At 36.1% G+C, this 14,655-nt stretch overlaps 1 long non-coding RNA gene across 1 annotated transcript; it reads left to right on the top strand.

Moving 5' to 3' along the window:
• Positions 1 to 2,696: 2,696 nt before the first annotated feature.
• On the top strand, positions 2,697 to 11,201 carry LOC103097743 (uncharacterized). Its single transcript, XR_465060.3, has 2 exons — positions 2,697 to 2,794; positions 10,707 to 11,201. It is a non-coding gene; the product is annotated as an uncharacterized LOC103097743 (long non-coding RNA).
• Positions 11,202 to 14,655: the final 3,454 nt, after the last annotated feature.

Genomic DNA, 14,655 nt, shown 5'->3' with positions numbered 1-14,655 from the left:
GTCTTTACCAAGGTAGGGGATTCGGGATGATTCTCCCCAATACCAGAAACCCTAAGATCCCCTCTTATATAGAGGTCAGTGTCTTAGCAAAATTGCTAAGTGATACAGAAAAATAAAGCAAAAACCTGAGGAGTTTTAGGTGAAAGATTGCTTTACCCTTTCTTGACTTAAAATTTTATGTTTTTAAAAAGCAACACCCTTGGGAAAATCCCTTTTGTGGCTTTCAACGTTTCCACTTTTGTGCCTTGGGCTCTTACAATAAAAGTGGGTCTACCTACTAATTTTCTGGACAAGAAATCTGAGCCTGCTTTACTCTGACAAATGATTCTTAACTCATCTATAAAATGGTGCAAGTGGTCTAAATATACTAGGGTTCCTTCTAGCCCTTGGGTTCTATGAGCTCTCTTCTTAGCTTTGTCATTGAGCTGCTTATTAGAGGGTGAGATTAAATAAATATCATAGGATCATTGAATTATAGATAAAGAGCTAGGAGGAAACTTAGAGGTCATCCAGTCCAATTCCTTCATTTTACAAATTTAGAAAAATGAGGACCAAAGAATTGATTGATTGGCTCAATGGGGTAGTAATTAGGAAAGCTAGTATTATATCTTGGGTCCTATGACTCCCAAACCAGAGTTACTTTCATAGCATACTAAAACTGACTATAGATACTTTTCATCCTGTATTCTCTTTTGGACTAAAACCATCAGTGCAAGTATTGAGTGTAAAAAATATAACAAAGATATCAATAAGAAATAATTCAAGTTCAGAAGAAATATGGGAGGAAGACTCTTTAAGAGCTGTGATAATTCCAGTCATACTACCATAATAAGGATTTAGTTTTTGCTTTTTCAGTCATTTGACTCTCAATTGGTGTTTTCTTGGCAAAGATGCTTGAGCAGTTTTCCATTTTCTTCTCCAGCTCATTTTACAGATGAGGAACTAAGGAAGACAGGATTTAGTGATTTGCCCAGGGTCACACAGCTAGGAAGTATCTAAGGCTGGATTTGAACTTATAATTCAAAACCCATTGCTATATTCACTGCATCTTCTACTTGCCCCTTGTGGAATTATTTATGGAAGCAAAATGTCATAGGGACATTCAACCATATAAAAACTAATGGTTGCTATTTAAAACCACCCAGAAAATAGTTTAATTTAATTCATGTTCATTCTCTTTGAAATTCTGAAATACTTTAGGACAGAAAGTCTCATTTTAAAGTCCATGTAGCTCTCAACAATGGCTTCCCTAAGATAATGTCCTTGTGATATACAACCTTCCCTTTTAAACATTTGTAACTTATATGGAAAAGAGGGACCCATATAGTAAACATTTTACAAACTACAATGTGCTTTCCTATAAAATATAGACAGCAAATTAGCAAGGATATAAAAGGATTTTGTTGTTTAAATAATTTCTAATAATCACCATATCTTCCTCATTGCTACTAGAGACAGCATGAAATATATGAATAGTACAGAATTATGGAATTTGAAATTTGGAAGGAATCTCCAGGGTTACCTAGTCCAATTTATACCCTAGAACAACCCATAAATACTCAAAACTCTATTAACTAAAATTTTCAACTTACTTCTCAATCAGTCCTTTAAAAGGGAATAAATTCTTTCCATTATCCTATGAAAACGATGATTCTGAAGACTGACATTAGAAAATGAGGAAAACACTCAACAAATTAGATCTTTATTATTGTTCAGTTATTTTTCAGTTATGTCCTACTCTTTGTGTCCCTATTGGAATTTTCTTGGCAAAGATGTACCTCAATAGAATATAATAACATATAAAATAGAATATAAATAAGGTTTTCATATTTGTGAATTTCTTTCCTTCATTTCTTTGGTCTTTGAGTAAGATTTATAAATGTATCTATTATAAGGGGATTTCTAAAATAAGGGGATTCCAATAATCTCTGACCTATGTTACCCAGAAACTTGTGCATGAGTCAGTGGCTTTCAGTATGACTGGTTTCGAAAGAAAAATAAGAAATGTATAAGAATCGTGATGATTAGAATGTTGGCTAGAGTATGGGGAAACCAAAGTCAAGGAGTTGAGAGATTGAGAGTAGTGGTCAGGACCTGGACCATCAAGCCCTGCTTGTCTAATTGTTATGCTGAAGAACAACACTTTCAGAGCAGGTCATGATTTTATTATTTGCCTGATTGTTTTCCTAATGGGGAGCCAAAAAGAGTAACCACTAGAGATATGAATTCTCACAAGGGGACCTGTAGTGACTGACATGTATGCATCTATGAATTTGCATTTTAAATATAAGTATTACATTTCTAAATATACATACCAGTGAATACTATGCATATGTAATCAAGTATGCTATGTATTCTGAACATATTCTAATTAAATCTCCTTTATGATTTAAAAAAATAACCTTTAAAAAGGTAATTCTGAGTTCATTTTCAGTCTTTTCATAGAATTTTTGAACTGGATATGACTTTAAAAAAAACTTCTAGTCCAAATTTTCATTTTACAGAGATGGAAACTGAGGTCCAAAGAGGACAAAGGACTTGCTCAAAGACATATTTGGCTGAATCAGTACTATGATTACCCTGATTATAAGTCCTGAGCATTTGCTTCCTATTAACCTTAGCTTTCACTAGGTGAAACAACCCATAAGGTTTTCAACAGCTGTGTACCATATCTCCCATTATGATGTGATCATTCAACGGAATGCCACCAATTCTCTAGCTCTTGATGTGTGTATATGGAGAAGATCTGGGTTCAGAGAGTCCTGTTCTGAAGTTTTCATGAGCCAACTAAAAGGTCAGATAATGTCTGAGATCTTAAAAGGACTCACAGCTCTGAAAAAAGGGGGGGGGTATTTTGGAGATTGCCCTCAAACTGTCACTTCCTTCCTTCTTATTCTTCTCTACCAAACTGAATATTTTCATTTCTCTGCTCAGCCACTCTTCAGGTTCTTGTAGTTTGGCTTTTGACACAACCACTTCATTGAAACCTCTCCCTTGAGAGTGACCAATGGCATCTAAATCACCAAATCCAGAAGCATTTTCTAATTTTTTTTCTTCAACATGTCTACATTAGCTGGTATTTACTTTCATCTAATCTCTTTTCAGGTCTCCATTAAACAGCATAAACCTGGTCTTTCTCCAACCTTCATGACTAATTCTTTTCTTTTTCATTCACTTCCTTCTGCCCTTTAAATATAGGCTCTCTCTGAGAGCCTTTTCTCAGACCTCTTCTCTTTCTCACTCTGCTCTTTCTTTTAATAATCATATTAATTCCCCCAAAAGTGAATAACCTTGACCCTTATGTACTCTGCTCCTGACCTTCTAGACATTTTCACCTCTTCTCCAGCTGCCTCCTCACTATAAAGATACCTCCACCCCTACATAGGTACCTTCTCCCTTCCTTTTCTCCATCCCCACTCCCATCCTCTGACCTTCAGCTCCCTAATGTGCTCTGTCTTTTCTCATTTGCTTGTATTTATATCCCCAGTGTTTAACGTAGTCCCTAGAACATAGTAAGCACTTAATAAGAGCTCTTTTTCTGTCTCTCTGTTTGTATCTTAGATGAGTCCCAGATCTACCTCTCACCACAATCTCTCTTCTGAGCTCCTGTTCCATGTTTACAACAGCCCATTAGCCCTATCTTAACATCCCACCACATCTCAAACTCAAAATGTCTAAAACCAAATGCATTGTCCCCTTCTCCTAAATGGCTTACTTCCTCTAATGGTTCCATCATACTCCCAAACCCCAGACACAAAATCTTGAAGACCTTCTATACTTCTCTCTCCCTCACCTCCCACACACAATTAATAGTTAAGTCTTTTTGTTTTGACAACCCAAATATATATTTTACAACTTTTTCCTCCTCACTATCTATAAAACTTTCCCTAGTTCATGCCCTTAGCACCCCTCACTTGGACATTAGTCTACCAACTGGCTTTTCCACATTTAGTTTCTCTCCTTCCAGTCCTTCCTATAGTCATTGGCAGATTAATCTCACTAAAATATAGCTCTAATCAGGTCATTCCCTTGCTTCAAGGGTTCCCCACTGCCTACCTAATAAAATTAATACTCCGTAGCTTGACATTTAAAGCTATCCATAATGCTACACAAATTTTATTTCCAGCACATCCCCCATTATCCTCTGGTATGTACCCTATCCTAGTTAAAATAGATTACCTGGTCTTCCCTTAACACCCCTCTCCCAAGTTTCCCAAATATATACTTTTGTTTGTGCTTCATCCAATGAGAAACTAGAATAAATGATTTTTTTCACTTCAGAACTGTACTTAGTCTCCCCCTATCCCCAACAAAACATCAGTCAGAAACCCATAGGTAATAGTAAAGGGACTTCTTTGGCAAAAATAGTTCTGATTCAGACAAACTGGTAGCCTCCCAGTGTGACTAGACAGGCCAGAGACATGTGTAGCTTTCAAGGCCTTATAACTAGAAGTAGCAAGAATGAGTGACTCCCTCCAGAAAGACTCAAGGTGGATAGAAATCCATAGCAGGGAACTTGGAAGGGACTACCCAACCCTGGAATATTAGCATAAGGTAGGTTAACCCGGAGAGATAACTGAACCCAAGAAGATACTGACCACTATAAAGAATTATAATGAATCCAAAAAATCATCCTAGAAGGAAAGAGTAACTCCATAGCTAGTATCATGACTCAGTAAGGAGGTAAACAATAGGCTTTAAGTTGGGGTTAACCATTAGCAGAGCTCATAGGAGCACAAGAGACCTTCATATGCAGTGAATGCTGGATTTTCCTTTGCGTGATCTCACCCCTCTTGTGGTTTTATCTTTACTTTTTTAATATACTTTTTTGCCATTATTGCCCAGGGACTCAGCTCTTGTTCTTGACTCCTGACCATAAATTATGCTTGATGGCTCAACTTCCATCATGGATATTGATGAATATATTTCTGACCCAATTTGGTAACCCCATTTTGAATTCAAATTGCTTTCTTTGCTCAGAGGAATTTGACTCAGAATTGTATTCTGATTTGGCTTAACCATAGTTATGCCCATACAGAAAAAAGGGCATGGACCCTCTCCTTCCACAGCAGATGTGGGGTATGGATAACCCTCATGTTCTATCTTCTGCATTTACTATTAAAGTCTCAGTTACAATTTTTCCTGATATTTAATACCAAACATTACTGAAGGACAACTGGGGAAATCACCGTAGTCCTGTATATTACCTGGAAGAGATTGTCTACTACTGAAGAAACTCTTGATATCAACAGATAACATAGGTTGACCAAGTCCTTTTTACTTATAGTAAGTCACTGAACAGCATTACTTGGCACCATTTCCTCATCTGTGAAATAAGGAGTTTGGACTAGCTAAACTCAGATTCCTTCTAGTTCTAGGTCTATGATCCAATTCACCTTGTTGAAATCCTTTCTAATACATTCAGAACACAGATATAGGTTGGAAGGAGTCTCAGATGTCACCTTATCCAGCCCCATCTTTTTACAGATGAGGAAACTGAGCACCAGAGAGGTTAAGTGATTTGACCAAGGTCATAGAGATAATGAGTGATACAATTACAGTTGGAACTTTGATCTTCTGGCTCCAGATCCAGTGCTCTTTCTGCAATAATTTATCACTTCCAGGTATATGGCATACAGAACTTAACATGCCATGACAGATGAAGCAATGATCAAGATTGCTTGCAAGGATAGTAGGTCATGGCTAAATTGTGAGCTGAAAAAGACTTAATGATATCCAAAATAATGAGCAGGGGAAGAGCTAAAATAAGTAATGGAAGGGGAGCATTTTTATATTTTAAAAAATGCATTTGAAATATAATAAATGGAGTGGTGACTAAATGATGGAACAAATTCCTCTATAATGTTGGCAAATAAAAAATATAGTTTTCCTCCTCTAAGTAAGAGAGGAGCATTTGACTTGATTGCAATTTGCTTTGATGTGCAAAACATCCCAGAGACTTTGATATATTTCCTTGTTTTTTTCTCATTCTGAATTTTCACTTTATCAATGATTGTTTTGAAAAATAATTCCTTAAAATGATGGGAGGGTAGGAGGAAAAGGGTGCAGAATTTACCCATTTCAAAAAAATTTTTTCTGGAAGGAAACACAAACTGAATCAAAGCTCTCTGTTTAGCTTAGCATTTTCTAGCCCAGATAACAGATCCAATCCAAATCAGCTGGCATCTATTGCCTCCAGAATAAACCATACTACTATTGATTTAGAAATTCCTTAATAAGAATATGGTAGCCAAAGCTGTGGAAAACCAAAACCTGGAGGCCAAAATTATATGGGTATCCACCCTACATCCCCTCTCCTCTTCTTGCAGAGAATAATAGATGTCATTCTATTTACCCTTGCTTCTGAATAGAAAATAAAGTTGGTTAGAGTTGTATTTCCCAACCTTTTGCTCTTGATGGCATAAAAGTGAACCTGCCTATCTACAGGGAGAGGAATATTCTATATACATATGTGTGTACAGCACGCACACTCATGTACACACACACACACCCTACAGTCTTTCTTCTTCCTTTCTCCATCATTGCTAATTTGTTTTCAACAGCCACGTCAAAATTTGGGAAAAAAAAGATATTAGGAAAGGTCAGAACATCTTATACACTCAGGATATCTGGAAGCAGAATAGTGAGGAAAACACTGTAGGTTTCTTTCTCATGTGGACCAGTTGATTTTCTTCTATTTCAAGGTCACAGACTATCCTCCTGATGCCTGAAAATGCAATTTCTCTTTCTGTTTCTTCTTGATAGATGTTATGGTATTGTATAGAAATGATGCTGATTTTGTGGATTTATTACATACTCTGAAAGTTTGTTTGAATTTTTGTGTCAATTAATTTTAGTGGACTATTTAGGGTTCTTTAAGTAGGCTATCATATAATTTTTTGCAAAAAAAAAGGGGGAGAATAATTTTGTTTCCTCTTTACCTATGTTTATTTCCTCAATTTCTTTTTTTCTTATCTTCTTGATAAAACCAGCATTTCTTCTACTACTGCTGCTCTTGCTACTACTATTACTACTAACTATTAGCTAACCTTTGTATGATTTTTCTATGTGCCAGGCACTGTGTTAAATATTTTATAATTATTATTACGCTTGATTCTCACAACAACCTGGGGAAGTAGGTATTATGTTTTTTTGAAAACCCTTACTTTAAGTTTTATAATCAAAACTATGTATTGGTTCCAAGGCAGAAGAGTGGTAAGGGCTAGGTAATGGGGGTTAAGTGACCTGCCCAGGGTCACATGGCTAGGAAGTATCTGAGGTCAGATTTGAACCAAAGACCTCCTGCCTCGAGATTCTCAATGCACTGAACAATCTAGCTGCCTCCACCTATTAAGTTTTTAAAATATGTTTTTTTCTAGTGTTTTAGCTGCATTCCTAATTCATTATCTGTGCTTTTTCATAGGGTAAATATTAGTAATGACTTGGACATCTCATAACACTTTATTTTACACTTCTCAGACATGTATGTGCTTGTTGTATATCATGATTGTCTGGCAGAAATTTTTGAAAAATAGACCATTTTTTCAAGAAAATTCTAAATGGAGTTAATGCAGAATCCAACATGACTGAAATAACTGAACAACAGCAGGTGTTATAAGGCATTGGTCAATAAAGTTATGGTCCTAAAATCCAGGTCTGCATGAGCTCCTCTCCAGGGGTCCAATTCCACAGCCAAGTGTCTTCACTTCAAGTCTGTGTCTGTCTTCCAATCTCTCCTCAAGTGTCTGTCTTCCCTCAAGTTCCAAGTGACTGTGTTTCACTCCAAGCTTGAGAGACTGATCCTTCAGTCCAACTCTGAGTCAGAGTTCTTTAATCTATATCCTTGTGGGCCTCTGTTTCCTCTATTTAAAGATCTTTTTTCTCTTGTGTCACCTCCCCTAAATTTCACATCTACCAATCATAGTAGATGCTCCTCTCCAGGACTGCCTATTCAATGTATTAAATGGGTGCTCATGCCTTTTTTGGTTAGATTATACCTTTTTTGGTTAGATCAAAACTTTAGTAGTCAGTTCACATCTTTTTGTAGTTAAAATGGATAGATCTACTTTAAATATTGAGTTAACAGTTTTTGGGATTAAAATCTAAAAATAGACTGGGGATTACAATTCAATCTTCCCAATAAAGGAAGAGCTAAGTAACTTAATTGTTACAATCAGGGGATTATAATTTAATCTTCACAATCAAGAAAGAGCTAAGTATCTTCATTGTTATAATCAGGGGAAAGCTAAATCCAATCTTCACAATAGCTAATGACTTCAAGGGGCATTAAGAAACAATAAAACAAAATCAAAAGAATGAAAAAATAGAAGAAAACATGAAATATCTCATTGGAAAAAACTGACCTGGGAAATAGATCTAGGGTAGACAATTTAAGAAATATTGGACTACCCAAAAGTCATGACAAACAACAACAACAACAACACAAAAATCTAGACATCATACTACAGGAAATTATCCAAGAAAGCTACCCTAATGTTCTTGAATAAGAGGGTAAAATAGAGATTGAAAGAATCCATAGATCACCTCTTGCATTAAATCCCCAAATGACAACTCCCAGGAATGTTATAGCCAAGTTCAAGAGCTCCCAGGCCAAGGAGAAAATACTATAAATAGCTAGAAAGAAACAATTAAAATATCAGGGAGCCCCAGTCAGGATTACAGAGGATCTGGAAGCCTCCACATTGAAGGATGGGAAGGCTTGGAATATAATATTCCAAAAGGCAAGAGAACTGGGTTTACAACCAAGAATCAACTACCCATCTAAACTTACCATATTCTTTCAGGGTAAAGTATGGTCATTTAATAAAATAGAAAATTTCCAAGCATTTCTGGAAAAAAACAGACTTAAATTGAAAATTTGATGCCCAAATATAAAATTCAAGTGAAATAATATCCATTTATAGAACTATGCATTACATAAGAACAAATGTATAACTTATATCATACTGCTTGCTACTGGGAAGAGGAATAGTGGGAAGGAGAAGGAGAAGGAAGATAGCAAAATGCAGAAAATGAATGTTTAAAAGTGTTTCTGTATGCAATTAGGGAAAAAATACAACCAAAAAAAATAATATCCATTCTTAAAAACCACAAAATTAAAAACACAATCAAAGAGAACAATGAAACACATATCTTTACCCTAACATCCCACATTCAACTGAAAGACACTCAACTAACTAAAGGTAGAGAAACTAGTTCAATCTAATTTCATATCATTATTCTTTGACTTACCACAGTGTGTAGCACACAGCAAGTGCCTAATAAATGTTTCCTAAATTGAAATTTAACTGAATTCCTTGTCCTCAGTAATCTGACTTACTATAATTTAAAGTTTAAAACCAATGGCAAAGGGGCAGAAGATTTGAGTCCCTGCTCTGATATTTTTAACTATGATACTATAGTAAGTCATTTCAACTCCCTGAGCCTCAGTGTTCACATCTATAAAATGGAGATAATAATACTTGCATTGTTTACTTCATGAAGCACTTTAAAAGAAAACACTCTCTAAGGTGCTATAAAAAAGTGAGTTGTTATTATTTTCTCAATTCAAAATGATTGAGAATGCAATCCTATTGGGGACTATCCACTCCAAAGCTGACAATCCTATTTTCCAACAATCCAAGACATATATATCCAGTTCACATAAGCTCATCTTATGTGTGTTTCATATCAGCAAACTAACCACAACCAAAACCCCCCATCCCCAAGTTTTTCAGTTGTTAATAATGCCTAAAATTTAAAGATCTTTAAGGTGAGTAACATAGAATCCCTAGGAGGGAGAAGTAAAGAAGGCAACCTGCCTGAGATCATACAATGAGTTACTGCAAGAGTCTATATTTAAGCCCAAATCTCCTGATTCCTTGATTTTTGCCAAATCATTGTATCATACCTCTAAGTTGGAAAAGACCTCAAGAGTCTAGTTCAATATTTTCATTTTATAGATGAGAAATCTGAGGCCCAGAAACTTTCTAGACCTGGAATCAGAAGGACCTGGATTCAAATATGACCTCAGACACTTCCTACCTGTGTAATGCTGGGCAAGTCACTTAACCCCAGTTGCCTAGCCCTTACTTCTCTGCTGCCATGGAATAAATTCTTAGACAGGAGATAGGAGTTTAAAAAAGAAAAGAAATATTGTTGTAAGAGACACATATTTCAGTGTTTTCTATCTTTTCATTATTTCCTATTTATCCTGAATATAGCTTGCTTTGTTATTATTTTGTCTCACCCATACAATTATAAGATCCTTGAGTGTAGAAACTATATTTTGCCTCTTTTACAATCCTCAACCCTTTCCACAGTACTCAGCACATAGTTAGAGCTTAATAAATATCGATTGTTTTGCTAAACTAAAAGAGCAAGTTATTATTAATGGCAATTCATTTGCTACTCCCTCATCCAGGGGCGATTGTGATTTGGGGATTATAAAGCTATGTCCTTAAAATAGAATGTTGCCAAGTTGTCCTTTAAAGTAATCTTTAATAACATTTCTTTAAATATTAAATTTTAAATCATTTAAAATGTTAAAATAATAAATATTTTAAAAGTTAATTTAATGTGAATAAATCTTAGAAATTTTAAATTTAAATATTCAAAAAATAAATTAAAATATTCCTTTAAATAAATATTTTAAAGTAAATTTTAAAAATTAAAAAATTAATTCAGAAATAATTATTTTATTTCAGACTTAAACTATGAAGATTTTTGAGAGAAGCCAACTTTGAACTCTTAAACATTCAGTTGCCTCGGTTGGGCAATCCACAAACAGAAATGAGAAGATGGAGACATGTTGGATTCTTTTATGGATCCAAATTTTATGGATCCAAGGGTAGCCCAAGGGAACTTGAACAAAGGACAATAGCTCCTTGAGATTTTACTTCCTAGAATCTGTGATTCACAATACCACCTCTAGGTGGCAGGAATGTACTATGAAGCTATGAAGTCACTTGCTTGTCAAACTTATTCTCGTTTTAAGAGCACGAAAGCAATAAGGCTAAAGACAGATGCAAAGGAACATTTTTTATTGATTAGTTCTCTGGCTCGACAACTCAGTGGCATTCTCTCCTGAGCTGGAACAGGCTGGAGGGAGGCAAAGAATACCAATAACATTATAGAACAGGCAGCAAACAACATTTGCATGGAAATCAATAAAGCTAACATTACCTTCGGGTGCATCAAAAGGGCCCTAATGCCTAGGACACAGGAGTTAATAGTGCCTGGATACTGGTCAGGCCAAACCTAGATGTGAGGAGGAAATTTGGTTCTCTCACTCCGTTATTGATGCAGACACAGGAAACAAAGACGAGGTAACCAAAGCAATGAACTATTAATATGTTAACAAGGCATTAACCAACAGGGATCACTTTACACAGTGTTAACAGCTTTTGCTGAGTAAACCAGAAGGAGCCACAGTGATTGGCATGGCTGAAAATGGGGTTTTTTAATAGATGAGCCCCAGAGAGAGAATTCTAGGGAGTGAGAACTAGAAGGCAACTACTAGGACAATGATCTCGTGCCTTGAATGGCAATAGACACCCTTTATTGGTTGAATTTCTATTCATTCTATCCATTTCTATCCACCAGAGGCAGCTCATGGCTTGGAGGATGGACAGCTAAGCTTGGAATCAGGAAGACCTGAATTCAAATCTAGCTATAGACATTTTCTAGCTATATGACCATAGGCAAGTCACTCAGGCTCAGTTTCCTAAACTGTAAAATGTGGATTATAACCCTTACCTCTTAGGATTGTTGTGAGTATCAAATGGGTTAACATCTATAAAAAGCACTTAGCACAGTGCCTAGTGGGGGAAGCTAGGTGGCACAGTGGATAGAATGCTGGACTTGGAATCAAGGAGACTTCCTGAGTTCAAAGCTGGTCCCAGATAATTAGTGACTATGTGACCATCAGTAAGTAACTTAGTTCTATTTGTTCCAGTTTCCTTATATGTAAAATGCACTGGAGAAGGAAATGGCAAACTACTCTAACACTTTTGCTAAGAAATCCCCAAAATGGGTCACAGGAGTTGGACATTGACTAAAAACAAGTGAATGATAACAATAGTACCTAGAATTTAGGTAAGTGACATATATATTGTTTATTCCTTCCCTTCCCTGATTTTTCTTTTTTTTTCCATTTTTAGAATTCTACTTCTTTTTTATTTTTTTATTTTTTTTAAAATATATTTTATTTGATCATTTCCAAGCATTATTCGTTAAAGATCATTTTCTTTTCCTCCCCCCCACCCCCCATAGCCGACGCGTAAGTCCACTGGGCATTAGATGTTTTCTTGATTTGAACCCATTGCTTTGTTGATAGTATTTGCACTAGAGTGTTCATTTAGAGTCTGTCCTCTGTCATGTCCCCTCAACCTCTGTATTCAGGCAGTTGCTTTTCCTTGGTGTTTCCACTCCCATAGTTTATCCTTTGCTTATGAATGGTGTTTTTTTCTCCTGGATCCCTGCAAGTTGTTCAGGGACATTACACCGCCACTAATGGAGAAGTCCATTACGTTCGATTATACCACAGTGTATTAGTCTCTGTGTACAATGTTCTCCTGGTTCTGCTCCTCTCGCTCTGCATCACTTCCTGGAGGTTGTTCCAGTCTCCATGGAACTTCTCCACTTTATTATTCCTTTTAGCACAATAGTACTCCATCACCAACATATACCACAGTTTGTTCAGCCATTCCCCAATTGATGGGCATCCCCTCGTTTTCCAGTTTTGGGCCACCACAAAGAGCGCAGCTATGAATATTTTTGTACAAGTCTTTTTCCCCATTATCTCTTTGGGGTACAGACCCAGCAGTGCTATGGCTGGGTCAAAGGGTAGATATTCTTTTAGCACCCTTTGGGCATAGTTCCAAATTGCCCTCCAGAATGGTTGGATCAATTCACAACTCCACCAGCAATGAATTAATGTCCCTACTTTGCCACATCCCCTCCAGCATTCATTACTTTCCTTTGCTGTAATGTTAGCCAATCTGCTAGGTGTGAGGTGATACCTCAGAGTTGTTTTGATTTGCATCTCTCTGATTATAAGAGATGTAGAGCACTTCTTCATGTGCTTGTTAATAGTTTTGATTTCTTTATCTGAGAACTGCCTATCCATGTCCCTTGCCCATTTATCAATTGGAGAATGGCTTGATTTTTTGTACAATTGATTTAGCTCATTATAAATATGAGTAATTAAACCTTTGTCAGAGGTTTCTATGAAGATTTTTTCCCAATTTGTTGTTTCCCTTCTGATTTTAGTTATATTGGTTTTGTTTGTACAAAAGCTTTTTAGTTTGATGTAGTCAAAATTATTTATTTTACATTTTGTGATTCTTTCTATATCTTGCTTGGTTTTAAAGCCTTTCCCCTACCAAAGGTCTGACATGTATACTATTCTGTGTTTACCCAATTTACTTATGGTTTCCTTCTTTATGTTTAAGTCACTCACCCATTTTGAATTTATCTTGGTGTAGGGTGTGAGGTGTTGATCTATTCCTAGTCTCTCCCACACTGTCTTCCAATTTTCCCAGCAGTTTTTATCGAATAGTGGATTTTTGTCCCAAAAGCTGGGATCTTTGGGTTTATCGTATACTGTCTTGCTGAGGTCGCTTTCCCCCAGTCTATTCCACTGATCTTCCTTTCTGTTTCTTAGCCAGTACCAAATTGTTTTGATGACTGCTGCTTTGTAATATAGTTTTAGGTCAGGGACTGCAAGGCCCCCATCGTATGTGTTTTTTTTCATTATTTCCCTGGATATCCTTGATCTTTTGTTCTTCCAAATGAACTTTGTTATGTTTTTTTCTAAATCAGTGAAGAAGTATTTTGGTAGTTCAATGGGTATGGCACTAAATAGATAAATAAGTTTGGGTAGGATGGTCATTTTTATTATATTGGCTCGTCCTATCCATGAGCAGTTAATGTTTTTCCATTTGTTCAGGTCTAGTTTTAGTTGTATGGCGAGTGTTTTGTAGTTGTGTTCATATAGTTCCTGTGTTTGTCTTGGGAGATAGATTCCTAGGTATTTTATTTTGTCTAAGGTGATTTTGAATGGGATTTCTCTTTCTAGTTCTTGCTGCTGAGCTGTGTTGGAGATATATAGAAAAGCGGATGATTTATGTGGGTTTATTTTGTATCCTGCAACTTTGCTAAAGTTGTTGATTATTTCAATTAGCTTTTTGGTTGAATCTCTAGGATTCTTTAAGTAGACCATCATGTCATCCGCAAAGAGTGATAACTTGGTCTCCTCCTTGCCTATTTTGATGCCTTCAATTTCTTTATCTTCTCTAATTGCTACTGCTAGTGTTTCTAGTACAATGTCAAATAGTAGAGGTGATAATGGGCATCCTTGTTTCACTCCTGATCTTATTGGGAATGCATCTAGTTTATCCCCATTGCAGATGATATTAGCTGTTGGTTTTAGATATATACTGTTTATTATTTTTAGGAATGACCCTTCTATTCCTATGCTTTCTAGTGTTTTTAATAGGAATGGGTGTTGTATTTTATCAAAGGCTTTTTCTGCATCTATTGAGATAATCATGTGGTTCTTGCTAGTTTGCTTGTTGATGTGGTCAATTATGTGGATGGTTTTCCTAATGTTGAACCAGCCCTGCATCCCTGGTATGAATCCTACTTGATCAT

This window comes from Monodelphis domestica, chromosome 3 (assembly GCF_027887165.1).
Source record: "Monodelphis domestica isolate mMonDom1 chromosome 3, mMonDom1.pri, whole genome shotgun sequence".
NCBI classification, from domain to species: domain Eukaryota; kingdom Metazoa; phylum Chordata; class Mammalia; order Didelphimorphia; family Didelphidae; genus Monodelphis; species Monodelphis domestica.
This window is presented reverse-complemented; position numbering and strand designations above follow the sequence as displayed.